Genomic DNA, 12,510 nt, shown 5'->3' with positions numbered 1-12,510 from the left:
TACTTTGTTTACTTCTATTTAAATATTAGGTTACAGTTGTTATGTATTTATGAACATGGTTCTCTGGCATGCTTCAAGTATTTACAAGTTTAACTTTTTTGCCCATAGTGACTTTGCATGGAATTTGACTGAAATTCTTTTTTTGTTGTTGCTAAATATTACATGAAATAATTTTTCCTTAATGTTTGAAATGAATGTTCAATCATGATAATTTTTCTAGCTTCACAACTCTAGCAATCATTCTTCTGTTGTTTTTGTGAAGTTTTAACATGGCCTTGAATTTTTTTCCGAGATCAGTTGGGGTTTACTCCATTCCCACATTTACCTGGAATTTTTTATTTCCCTCACTTTTATTTTGTTCCTACTCTGCTCAATTTGAAAGTTATTTCCAGAAGTTACTCTTCAATATGAGGCTTTGTCCTGAAAATGAGCTTCAGCTACTTAGATTTATTTTTTAAATGTATAAATAAATAAATTTATATCTTTTTGTTATTGATTTCTAGTGTGAGTCAACTGAAAACATTCCCAGTGTGATTTCAATCCTTTGAAATATGTTGAGACTCGCTTTAAGGCTCAACCTATGAACAATTTTGTTAAGTATCCCATATGCACCAGAAAGGAATATATATTCTGCAGCTAGTGGTTACTGAATTCTACATATGTCTACCAAACCAAATACACTAAGCATGTGGGTTATATTTTTCATATTCTCACTCATCTTTCTTCTACTTGTGTTAAAAATCCCCCACCATCATTATGCCATGTCTATAACTGCTTACATTATATAATTGTCACTGATGTTATTATGTGGAGACAAATTTAGGAGTTATATTTTCCTGAAGTATTAAATCTTGTTTTATAATGAAATGTTCCTTCCCTTCTCTACTGATGGGTTTTGACTTAAATTCCACTCTAATATTAATATAGCTATAACATATTTTATTGGGTTCATGTTGGCACAAAATACATTTTTATCACCTCATTGTCACCTTAAATGACTAGGGTTTTTTTGAAATATGACATTGCTTTATTGTTATTGTTGGTTTTAATCTAATCTGATAGTCTCTGTCCAATAATTATAGTATCAGCACATTTACAATTCTACAAATGTGGATACTATAGCTTTAAATCTACTTCCTACTTTTATCCTTAAATCTACCCTTACCCTTCTACTTGCTTTCCTTTTGGATTCCTTCTTACCAGCCCTATTTTCTCTCTTATCTTCTTTTTAATTGTTTCATTCTTCCCTATTTCCTTGCTAATCATACAATCTCTTTGCTATTAATTTAGTTATCTTAGTGATTACAAGCATGTACTCTCACTTGTCAAAATCCAGTATGAATTAGAACTTTACTGTTTCTTAAACAATGAAAGCACTCTTAGAAGATTTTGTTTCCTTTATCCCTGCCCCAACTTTCGGCTCCTATTTTGGTATATTTTATTTTTTTACGTATACCTTATACCCCTCCAGATATTATATTGTCCTGTACAGTCAATGTTCATTATATTTACCCTTTCCTTTGTTCTTCACTTGCTCCATCTCCATATTTCCATTTAAAATAATCTCCCTTAGGATGAAGAAATAATTCCCTTTAATAGGGTCTTTGGTGTTGGTCTGCTGATACTCTTTTCATATTACTTTGTTTGAAAGTATCTTTATTTTGCCTTCACTTGGACTTTTTATGTATACACTTCTATATTCGTAATTATTTTCTTTCAGCACAACCCTTATCTTCTGTCTTTGATTGTTTATGATGAAAATCCAACTATTATTCTTTCTCTTTATTCCTTTAAGGATAACGTATTTTCTTTTTCTCTGGTTACCTTTAATATTTTTTCTCTTCATCTTTGGTTTTCAGCTGTTTTCCTATGGAATATATAGGAGTACGGTTCTCTTAACTTTTATCTTGCTTGAGGTTCAAAGTGCCTCTTCAATCTCTGGGTTGGTATCTTTCCTTAGTTTTGTATTGATTATCTCTTCAAATATTGCTTTTGCTCAATTATTGCTCTCTTGCTCTCTCATCTCTCATTATGGAATATATTACACACATCAGAATTTTATGTCCCATGTGTTTCTTCAATATTTTTTAAAATTTTCCTCCTTTTGTCTCTCCATGGTTGTCTGAATATTTACTTCTGAACTATTTTCAGTTTCCTGATTCTCTTCAGCAGTGATTCATTAATTTCAGTTATAATTTTAGTCATAGAATTTCCATTTGACTCTTCCTGGAGATATCAGTTCTCTGCTAAAATTTTCCATCTTCTTTTTTAACTCCTTGAATTTTTTAATCCCATTTATTTAAAGTCCACCTCTAATAACATGAATCTGAAATCTGAGGATTCTGTTTCTATTGCCTGTTTGTTTTTTTCCTCTCAATATCTGTACAGTAACTCTTTTTTTTATAGGCTAGGTTATTTTTTTACTGAATACCAGACATCACATATGAACATTTTCAGAGACAATGTGAGGCTCTATATATTATTTTCCTTCAGAGAAGGCTTATTTTTGCTTCTTGAAGACTTCTAGGGTAGAGGGAGATTATCTAAATATAATCAGAGATTGAAATCTTCAAAACTAGGTATAAGTCCTTCCGAAGATTTGGTGTATTTGATTCATCTTTACTCCTTTATACCCATGGGTTCTGAAATCAAAGTCACAGGTATTTATCAAGATCCCTCCTCTAGGATGGGCTTTGGAAGGGCCCTGAATTCCAATTTTTGGTCCCCAAAGAGCCATGAAACTACCAAAAGCTCTGTTCATTTTCTCAGCTGCCACTTTCTATTTATATTCTCAGCTTCTCTGCAGCTACTTTTGAATCAGAGGTTTTAAATAACCCCCCCTATTTTCTACCCTAATCTCTCAAAGAAAAATTAAGTTTTAGGGCTAGAATCATTCAAATACTTATATAATCCCACCTGAATTCCCTTATATCCTTAGTATAGTGAAAGGCTTTCTATATCTATGACTCAAAACTCAGATGCAATAAATAAAAAACAGATTAATTTAACTACATTAATTTTTAAATATATACATCAAAAGCACTATAAAATAAAGTGAAAGGACAACTGACAAACTGAATGAAAATATTTGCAAGATCTTCTGTGTCACTCAAAACTAGAAAAATGTAAATTAAAACCTCACAAAGGTATCATTTCTTATCTATGAGATTGACAAAAAATAAAAAGTATCAAACTACATACTGTTGGCAAGACAGTGAGGAGCACTCCTATGCATTGCTAGTGAATGCAAATTTGTACAACATTTTTTGGGAATTGGCAATATCTAACAAAATTACACATCCATTTTCCTTTTGACTCAGCAATCCTACTTCATGGAATTTACCTTGAAAATACACAACCAATAGTAAGTACATAAGTTCATATACAGCACTGTTTGCAATTGTAAAATGTTGAGTATTCAGAAAAAAATGAGGAAGAGCTCTTTGAGATGACGGAAAGTGATTTTCTGGATATACTGGCTAAATGAAAAAAGCAAAATGCAAGTAAGAAAAAATACATTTTCTCAAGTGACCAAAAGAAACACAGAAAAACAAGAATCTAATAAGGTTGATTATCTACAGAGTTAGAAACTGGGTGGAAAATAAGGGGAGATGAAAATGGGGTAGAAGGGTGGGGAATGGAAGTAACTCTTCTCTGAGTATAACATTTTATGCAGTTTTGTCTTTTTGAGCCACATTATATTTCACATATTCAAAACAAACGAAAAATATTTAATGTTAAACTCCAGTTAGTAAGTGGGTTATTTTTTGCTATGAAACAGGTTAGCAATTCTTAAAATACTTAATGTGTATTGTAAAAATAAGCAATATATGCTGTGAAATGGGGCCCAGGTTTTTCACTGACAAAAAAAAAAAGTGAGTTACAAATGTAGGAAGTGGGAGGCTAAAACAAAACTTGTGTTGTCAGATTGCAATTGGCAGTATCAGTATGGATGTACGGCTTTTAAAAGATCAATAAATAGGAGTGTGTGTGTGGGTAGGTGGGTGTGTACACATATAAATACATGCAATTTATTTCCTAGCTCTGTCCACTGAGGGAGTATAGAACCAAAGAAATCCTGGCAGCAATAAACACATCTGATGACAAGACTCTGAATTGTATGTAGCCCTGTCTACTTGATAGAACCAGGTTGATTCCAAGAACGTGGCTGAGAAAGTACAAGATGAGCTTGGGACATCTTGCCAGAAAATCAAGAAGTAGTCAAAAACAATAGAGACATGTCCATAGGACACAGGAGTCAGCTTGAAGGGGCAACTACTGACTAAATCTGGGACAATTTCAGTATCAAAATAATGACGAAGAATAATAAATTATAGACATTAAAATAAGAATTCATGAATCTATACTGACATTTTTAAAATGTAAAAATAAATGGAATAAAGAAGACATTTTAGAATACCAACTAATAAATTTAGATGGAATAATGGAATTGGACTGTCACTATTTGGCTACTACCATAACTGTATCAAGGAAGAATCATTAATGAATATTAAATGAGGGGTTAAAAGAAGCAGGGTTTATGAGAAACAGGATATCTACATATTGGCAAAGCATCTCCCCCCACCAAAAGATATCCAATTAACTACAAAGAGAGACATAGTAACTTAACAGTGCAGAACCTAGCAGACACCACCTTAAACAAGTGATCAAAATTAACTTCAGCAGTTAATTTTAAATAAGTAGATATCTTGGTCTACAGAGTGGATGCTCTAAGAAGAACACAGAATCACTGCTGTGGTATTTCTGTCAGTATTAATCCGGATCTAATCACAAAGATACATCAGATAACATATTAAGATACTCACATACACACATATGTACCTACATATATATATGTATACATATATGCATATATATGCATATGTACACATATTACATATAATATGTATGTAAAATTATATACAATGTAATATATGAGTGTGTATGTGTGTGTGTGTAATGATAAAGCAAATGTGGCAAAATATTACCATTTGGTGAAGTTGCAGGAAAAATATACAGGGATTGTCAAGTTGTTTGTATTATTTTTGAATCTTTTCTTTAAGTTAAAATTATTTGAAAATGGAAAAAAAAAAAAAAAAAGACTATCACCAGCAAACTGGAGGACATGAACTCTTAACATAATACCTGCTTATTTCAGGGAAGGACCAACTCATACTGTCCTTAAGCTTTGCACTGCAGGACTCCAGGGACTGATATTCCTATGTATAGAATGTGACAGCGTTATGCATAGGAATAAAGGATGAGACAACCATTTTGACCTGCTTCTATGATTTGTTGTCCTAAAATTTCCAAGTTGTCAAGATAAAAACAAATCCTTCCCTTTACTTAAAGAAGGTAAGAATTTTGACAAGCCATTAGGTAGGAAAAAAAATTATGGATATAGTATGATCTCAACTACAGAGAGGAAGGAAGTGTACTTAAACATGTATAATGATTACCTCTGGGTAATCATTTACTCAGTGATATTTTCTTATGATGTCTTCTAAAATTAGAACATAATATTTCATAAGGAAGAAAAGTTTGTTTGGAGTAGGTATTTTATGAGGAAATAATCAATGGTAATGAATATTGACAAATCATAGAGAATGGGAGGAATGACTACTAGATTCAGAAATCAGTAAGACATTGATTTTTGAAATGTTGATCAGCTGAATGGGTGAATGCATGGAAGAGTCAGGATACATAATGGAAAGAATATTGATTTTGAAATCTGAAGATCTAAGCTCAAATCAGCTATGTTGACCTAATTGTGTGACCCTGAGTTTTTTTTAATCGTCTTAAAAGAAAAAAATTAACTGTTCTGTTTTCCGACAAAGTTGTTCTGTAAATCATGCAAGATAACATATGTGAAATAAAATGTAAAAGGGTAATGTTTTAATCAAATGTAAATACTGATCGGATTTAAAAAAAAAAGAAAAGTGAAGAAATATATGAAACAAATAGTTCTGAGACATTTTTCTATTTGTTAGATTAATTTCTCAGAGCTATGGATGAACACAAAACACAAAATAACTATTTATAAAAGCTGCATTTCCCCCCCTTTTGCCTCTAAATCTAATTTCTCTTTTCCTTTTATTTAATTCATTCACTTAAAATGTTTATCACATCATTATAGGTGTTCCACTGGCTCTACCCCAACCTCCTGATCTCAGTGAACAATAAGGCATCTCAACCTAAATAAAGGCAGCAAACCACTGTGATTAAAAGCATGGGCTCTGCAGTTCAAATGCCTGGGTTCAAATTCTAGCTGTGCTTTTTTTTAGCCATTTCACCTATACAAGTGGCTTGATCTTTTCCCTGCTTCTTTTCTCATCTTCATGAGTTATTACCTCACTCAGAGGATTTTTGTGAAGATGAAATAAGTTAATGTTATAAAACCCTTAGAATCATTTCTGGCCTAGTGTAACACTGAATAAATATGAACAACTATTTATTCTCATGATGATTATTATTAAAGATGGGTGTCTGGCAAGCAATCAATAACACATAGTTTACTCTCTCTAAATACCTATTCTCCATACAGCTAACTTCTGAAATACTACTCTAATCCTTCAAGACAAGGCTGAACTGTTGCCTCTTCTTGATACCTCTCCCAATGATTCCAGGGTGAAAAGTACTCACTTTCCCACACAGTCTATTATTACACCATTACCTACTTTTTAAATTGGCTTTTTTAATGTATTGCTTCATGCTATTTAATGTGTTATACCCCCTACTAGATTGTTCCATAAGGTCCAGAAATGGAGTCCTTACCTTTACACTCTAGTAGAACCCAATATGTCTTACATTTAGTCAGTGGCCATTAAGTGTTCAGCTTAAAGAATTTAATTTCTGGCCCTTTTGTTTTTGACATTGGTATTTATTTGGGCAGTATGTGTATAAACAGATTCTACTGACTATACATATAGTTGACATGTTCAGTCTATACTAAACATATTATATAGGAAGAATCATAGATAGATCTAATAATTTCAAAAATCCATTTTAATAAAAATTATCATGTCCAACTTAGCAAAATGATGAGACTTGAGATGCCTAGCAGGTCTAACGATTTTTAGTAGAAAAGGAGTGGTAGAACTACTTATTTGGTTTCAACAAAAGAAAGAAGTTTCAGAAGTCACCTCAGAGAAAAAAATTCCAAGTTAATTGCAATGTAAAGGTTCCCAAAGTAGTAATGTACTCAATACTCAAGGTACTCGGTAATGAAAATCTAGTATCTGCAAAGGGCAGTTTACATGACATAATAATACATAGAAATAATACGTTCTTTTGAAACTCTATGGCTTCTATTTTTGTGTTTGGTGATTTGGAGGTCTTTTCATCTTTGAAATGATTGTTTTTGACTTGGAGGTCTAGTGAGATATAAGAGATTCAGAATTAGTGTGATATCAATTATGATTTCAAAAAGGATTAAATCCTACCCTGTTACTCAGAAAAGCCAAAAAGATTTCACTTTTAATTTATTATTATACAGATTTCTGATTGCTTTTTTCTTTTTCTAGCTGTTTCCTAATATTATTTTCTAAGAAGCCATTGTAGAAAAATATAACTAACACTAGAAGACACACTTGGAACTTTCAAAATACGTTTCTGTACCACGAGTTCCTTGCTTAGGTCGGTTTTAATGTAAACACCTGTACCCTTTCGTTAACAGAAATTCAGTTAAGCATAATCTCTTCTTTCCATTTGAATCTTCCCAACAACCTATGATGTAGAACTTCTTTTTAATACCATTTTACAGATGACTGAACTAAGGTATAAAGCATTTGGTAACTTTTTCCAAGTCTCTGGGCTAACAAATGGCTAAGTAACCTGTCTGAGGTTAAGCAACTAGCAAGGAGCAGAGAAGTATGGCTCTAGAATTCAAGCTCTTGTCCTCACCTTATTCCACCTTCCTACAACATTTTAGACAAATCAAGTTTAGAGAATATAACACCATAAATTTTGTGACAGATGAAAACTGCTGACATGTGGTCATGTTTTCATTTAAAGATTATGGATTTAGAAAACAACAGTTATCTGCCACCTACTCATAAACTGTAGTCCAAATTTAATCTGAAGAAAGCTTATTATCTTATCATACACTTAGTATTCATTGTGTGACTAAAAGCCAACAGCTCTGGTAATGTTTTATGCATAAAGCCTGAAAATCCACAAGATTCACTACACAACACTATTTTTTCATGGTTTACATATAGCTCAACATGAAGGGAGTAACACATTGTCTTGAAAACGATGTGCAAACAACGTAACTTAATATTACCAATACCTAGATTTTATTTTGTATTTTTCTTGCAAACTATTGTCTAAATACTTTACCATAATCAACCCATTCCAGTCCTATTTGCCTTTTTAAGGTCATATAATTAATATTTTCCTCCCTTGTTTTATGTTTTTAAGCACTTCCGCATTTTCCCTTAACTCTTATCCGCAGGGTCTTGCAACATTGAAACGAAAACAAACTATCCTAACTGCCTAAATTTCAATTTGCTCCTTTAGAAAATGGGAAAACACACTATTCCAGCAGAGCTGCACCCTGCGATTTAGCAAATGAGAACAGTCGAAGATGATAGTGCCAAACGTGTGAACAGGTGAATGGAAAACCCATTTCTGCCTCGGCCTCCCCACCCTCGCTTTCCTCTCCGGACTGCCGGGAGGCTGGAGACCGGAGCCCGCCACCTTCCTGCTATAGCCGAAGCCCGGTAGGCCTCGACCTTTCCACTTGCCCCCAAGGCTCAAGGCCGAGTTTGGGGACAAAAGGGAAAGGCTCTGAAAGGCTTCCGTCACTCCCGAAATACCCAGCTTGCTGGGGAGGGATGGGAAAACCGAGGCGACAGGAGGTTCCGCTCCAAAGAAGTGGCAGAGACGACGCCAGCAGGGTAGAGATAAAGTAGTATATAGAAGGCAATAAAACTAACCCAGACAAAATAAGGGGTAAGAGTGACAGAGTAGGGTGTCCAAAGGTCCCAAAGCTCGCAGCTTAAAGCCGCCAGTGGCCGGCCGGAGGGGCGCAAGGTCAAATGCCGTCTGCAGGCGAGCAGATTGGCTGGGGGATGAGCGCGCAGGCGCTGGGGGGTGGCCCCGGTGCCGGCCAAAACCTCATCTGCAGGGCCCAGAATCCTCCAGCCACTCACCAGGGTCTAGGAATTCAGCCACCAGTAGAGACTCGGCCGCCTGAGACGTTGAAGCTGGGAGTACAGAGACCCCACGGCGGCCCTGCTACGAGCCCAAGCAACCCTGCCTCCCGAAGACCGCGCGCAGAGCTTTCCGGGAGCCCCGAGGGGCGGGACCGGGATGGGGCGGGGCTCACTGAGTGGGCGGGTCTCTGGTTTCCCGGCAGAAGCCCCTGGGGTCTGTGAGGGACGGGAAGGGGTGTGGGTGAGAGAAGGGTTAGCATTTTCTGGGCGTCTCGTAGGAATGGAGCAAAGGGGCAGAGTAGAGTTGGGCTGGACTCGCATACTCTTTTCCCAGCTAGAGATGACTCATTCCTCTCCTAGAAACTGGTCTTCTAAGGTTCTGCTGGGAAGCTTTCACTAATAAAGGACAACTGTATTTGATGTGAGGTGTCCAAAAGTTGCTTTCAACTGGAGGACACTGGCTGTTTTCAAATTCTTTAAATTAAGGAACCGCTTGCTCTTTAAAAAAAAATGAAACTTTACTTGGAAGCTAAAAAGTAAACAGAGATGACATTTTTAATTTGCAAACATATTTATAAAATCACGTTTGTGTTGGAATACTTATAGAAATAATTGAGAACAATGAGGCAGCTGCGAAGAGCAAGAACTTTTGAAATAGGGGTTACAGCTGAAGGTTTTTCACCTTACATCAGCCTCAGAAGCCAAGAGAGTTCTCAATTTTGTTTGGTTACATAGTAACAAGGAAATCCTCACAGCCTAGAAGTTGCTGATGCGAACGATTTTGTAAGGGCTCTCCTTAAAATCTCACTGGATTTTTTAAACAAATTTTAATTGTGAAATATACATATGTGAATGTATCCCGTATATGCACATTTTAAAGAATAATAATAAAAGGAATACCCAGGTACCCACTACATACCTGAAGATTCAGAAAAGTACCAGCATTTTTGAAGCCTTTTAAGAGGCCTCTTTAAAAGTATCTCCTTCCCTCCCAGCCAGAAATAATTATTATTCTAAGTTTTATATTACTCCTTTACTTGATTTTTTGAAAATAGTTATATATGTATAAGCCCCTAAATATATAGCTATACTGGTGTTGTATTTTTATGTAAGTTATACTACATCATTTCCTCTAACTTCTTTTTTCACTGCACATTGAGGTTTTGAGATTCAACTACACACGAATCCATTTCACATGGACTAGGCTGGCACATTATTATATCCGTAACACCCACGCTATTGTTAGATTTTAAAACTTTTGCCTGGTGGTAGCATCTGATTGATCTTTTAATTTGCATTTTCCCCCTTGCTAATAGGATTGTGCATCTTTATATGCTTAGTGGCTATTTGGGTTTCTGTGAAATGCCTGTTCTCAATTTTGGCTCATTTTGTTGGCTTGATTGTTTTTGAAAATTAATTTGTTGATAATCTTTATATATTTTTAAAGCTTAAGTACTTCTCTCTTGTCAGTTATATGTGTTACGAATAGCTTCTCTTAGTTTGTGGATTGTCTTTCAACTTTTTACAGTATCTTTTGTTGATTAAAAGCTGTATATTTTAAGGTACTGCTAATTGAATTTAACAATATTTTAGATTATAATTTTGTGCTTTTTGCTTTCTTGTTTACAAGGGTCTTCCCAACCAGAGGCCATAAGCTATTCTCTTTTATTTTCTTCTAAAAGTTTTAACGCTTAATTACTAAATATTTTAGACACAGCAAAGTACAGATAATATAATGAACAACCATGAACTCAACTCTATGTATCCAAACATTTTGCGAGTCCCTTTTCCTTACGTTTCTTCTCTAAAATTTCCTTAGCTATTCTTGTCTCTTTACTTTTTCATATAAACTTTAAGATGAGTCAGCCAAGATCCATAAGAAACCCTATTTGGATTTAATTGGAATGGAATTGGCAGAGGTCTACTGAGGTGTCATGTAGATACTGACTGAATTGTGTCCCCAGACTTTCCCAGACTTACTGGTTTAGAGACGCTAGTGAGTGGTGGTTCTGCCCAGTGCTTTCCATCCTTGTTCACATTTTGTCAAACAGAGAAAATAATATTTTCATGAAACATTGAGGCAAACAGCCTACTCGCAGTGAACATGGTGGATCTGTGACTCTGACTATCCCAGACCCTATGTGGTAAATCCTAGGGTTCAAGAGAGTGATATATTGGCATACGTGTAACACATTAGTGGCACCCTAGATGAGAAGCTCTTCCCTAGCTAATTCATTTCACTTCACCACAACACACCACTATATAGAGTCTTCAGGAAACTGGGGCTCTAGCAGTTATGCTGGGAGATGACTGAAAACCACAATGTATGCCACTGTGGCTTGTGGACAGTTTGGGAAACCACCCATTTGTGGTGTCCATCTATGAGTGAGGACTAGGTTTGGACAATCTCATCAGTGCTCTATATAAGCAAGCCCCTGTTTGTCTTCCGTGCACTAGTGTTATTTCCCAGCTCTGCATCATGTAGTTTTGTTTTACAACTTAGTGCATGTCTTTCTAGTTCTTTTCTTCTCTTGCAGTAATAGGGGATTTGGAAAACGGTGAGATATCAGTGTCATTTTGGTCATGAAAGATGCATTTTGTCATGTTCCTTTTCTGATTGGCTAGTGAGTTTATACCACTTCAGGCTTTAAACTCCCTATTCTATTTGATTACAGTTTCAAGAGGAATATTAGAATTGTAGCAATAGAATTTGAATGCAGGCCTGTGTTTTCCAGGAAGAAGGGTTTTCTGAGAGTCCAAGTTGATATGTGCCTAGGGACAGCTGGGTCAAGCGGTAACTAGCAAGGCAGATTTTGGTGGACCAGCCTTTCTGTTATCATATATGGATTTTCAACCCCCTCTTTTCTGTACTATATTTTTTCACAGTAAATTTATAATTAACCATAACTAGCAAATAGGTATGTGTTCTTAAAATAGAGAATATAGCCCTCAGGACCCACACTCTCTTACTTTCATTCTTCTAGTATTCTATGACATTGGAAACATTACTCAATTTCTATTTCTATCAATTTTTAAAACTGATAAATGGGTGACAATAATTTGCCCTAGAGAGAGAGAGTTATCTAAATGGTCAAATTAAAAGCTGAAAGGAGTTTGTGTCCTGAAATTCCCTGCTGCACTGGAAAAGACTAGTGTCTCCTTGACAACATAGATTTTGCCATTTTTATCTTTATGTGTCCGGAGCCAACAAAAATTGTTGTCATGTAACCAGAATTCAACAAACAATTTTTGGGGGTGATAATAGAGTGAAAAATTAGGTTACTTAGTCATTATTATTTAACCCTACTTCCCGATATGTTTGTGCTAGTCCCCAAACTGTCCTACTGTCTGT

At 35.3% G+C, this 12,510-nt stretch overlaps 1 protein-coding gene across 8 annotated transcripts in view; it reads right to left on the bottom strand.

Annotated features, from left to right (window-relative positions):
* Positions 1-9,300, bottom strand: part of MANEA (mannosidase endo-alpha) — a 105,298-nt gene extending 95,998 nt beyond the window's left edge. For all 8 annotated transcript variants that reach the window (XM_081251448.1, XM_081251447.1, XM_081251452.1 and 5 more), the window contains exon 1: positions 9,156-9,300. The gene's annotated coding sequence lies outside the window, so the exon portion shown is untranslated. The remainder of the gene's footprint in view (positions 1-9,155) is intronic.
* Positions 9,301-12,510: the final 3,210 nt, after the last annotated feature.

The sequence above is a fragment of the Mesoplodon bidens genome (genome assembly GCF_964165515.1).
Source record: "Mesoplodon bidens genome assembly, chromosome: 12".
Lineage (NCBI taxonomy): Eukaryota > Metazoa > Chordata > Mammalia > Artiodactyla > Ziphiidae > Mesoplodon > Mesoplodon bidens.
The sequence above is the reverse complement of the archived record's forward strand: the minus strand, read 5'-3'. Positions and strand labels throughout refer to the sequence as shown.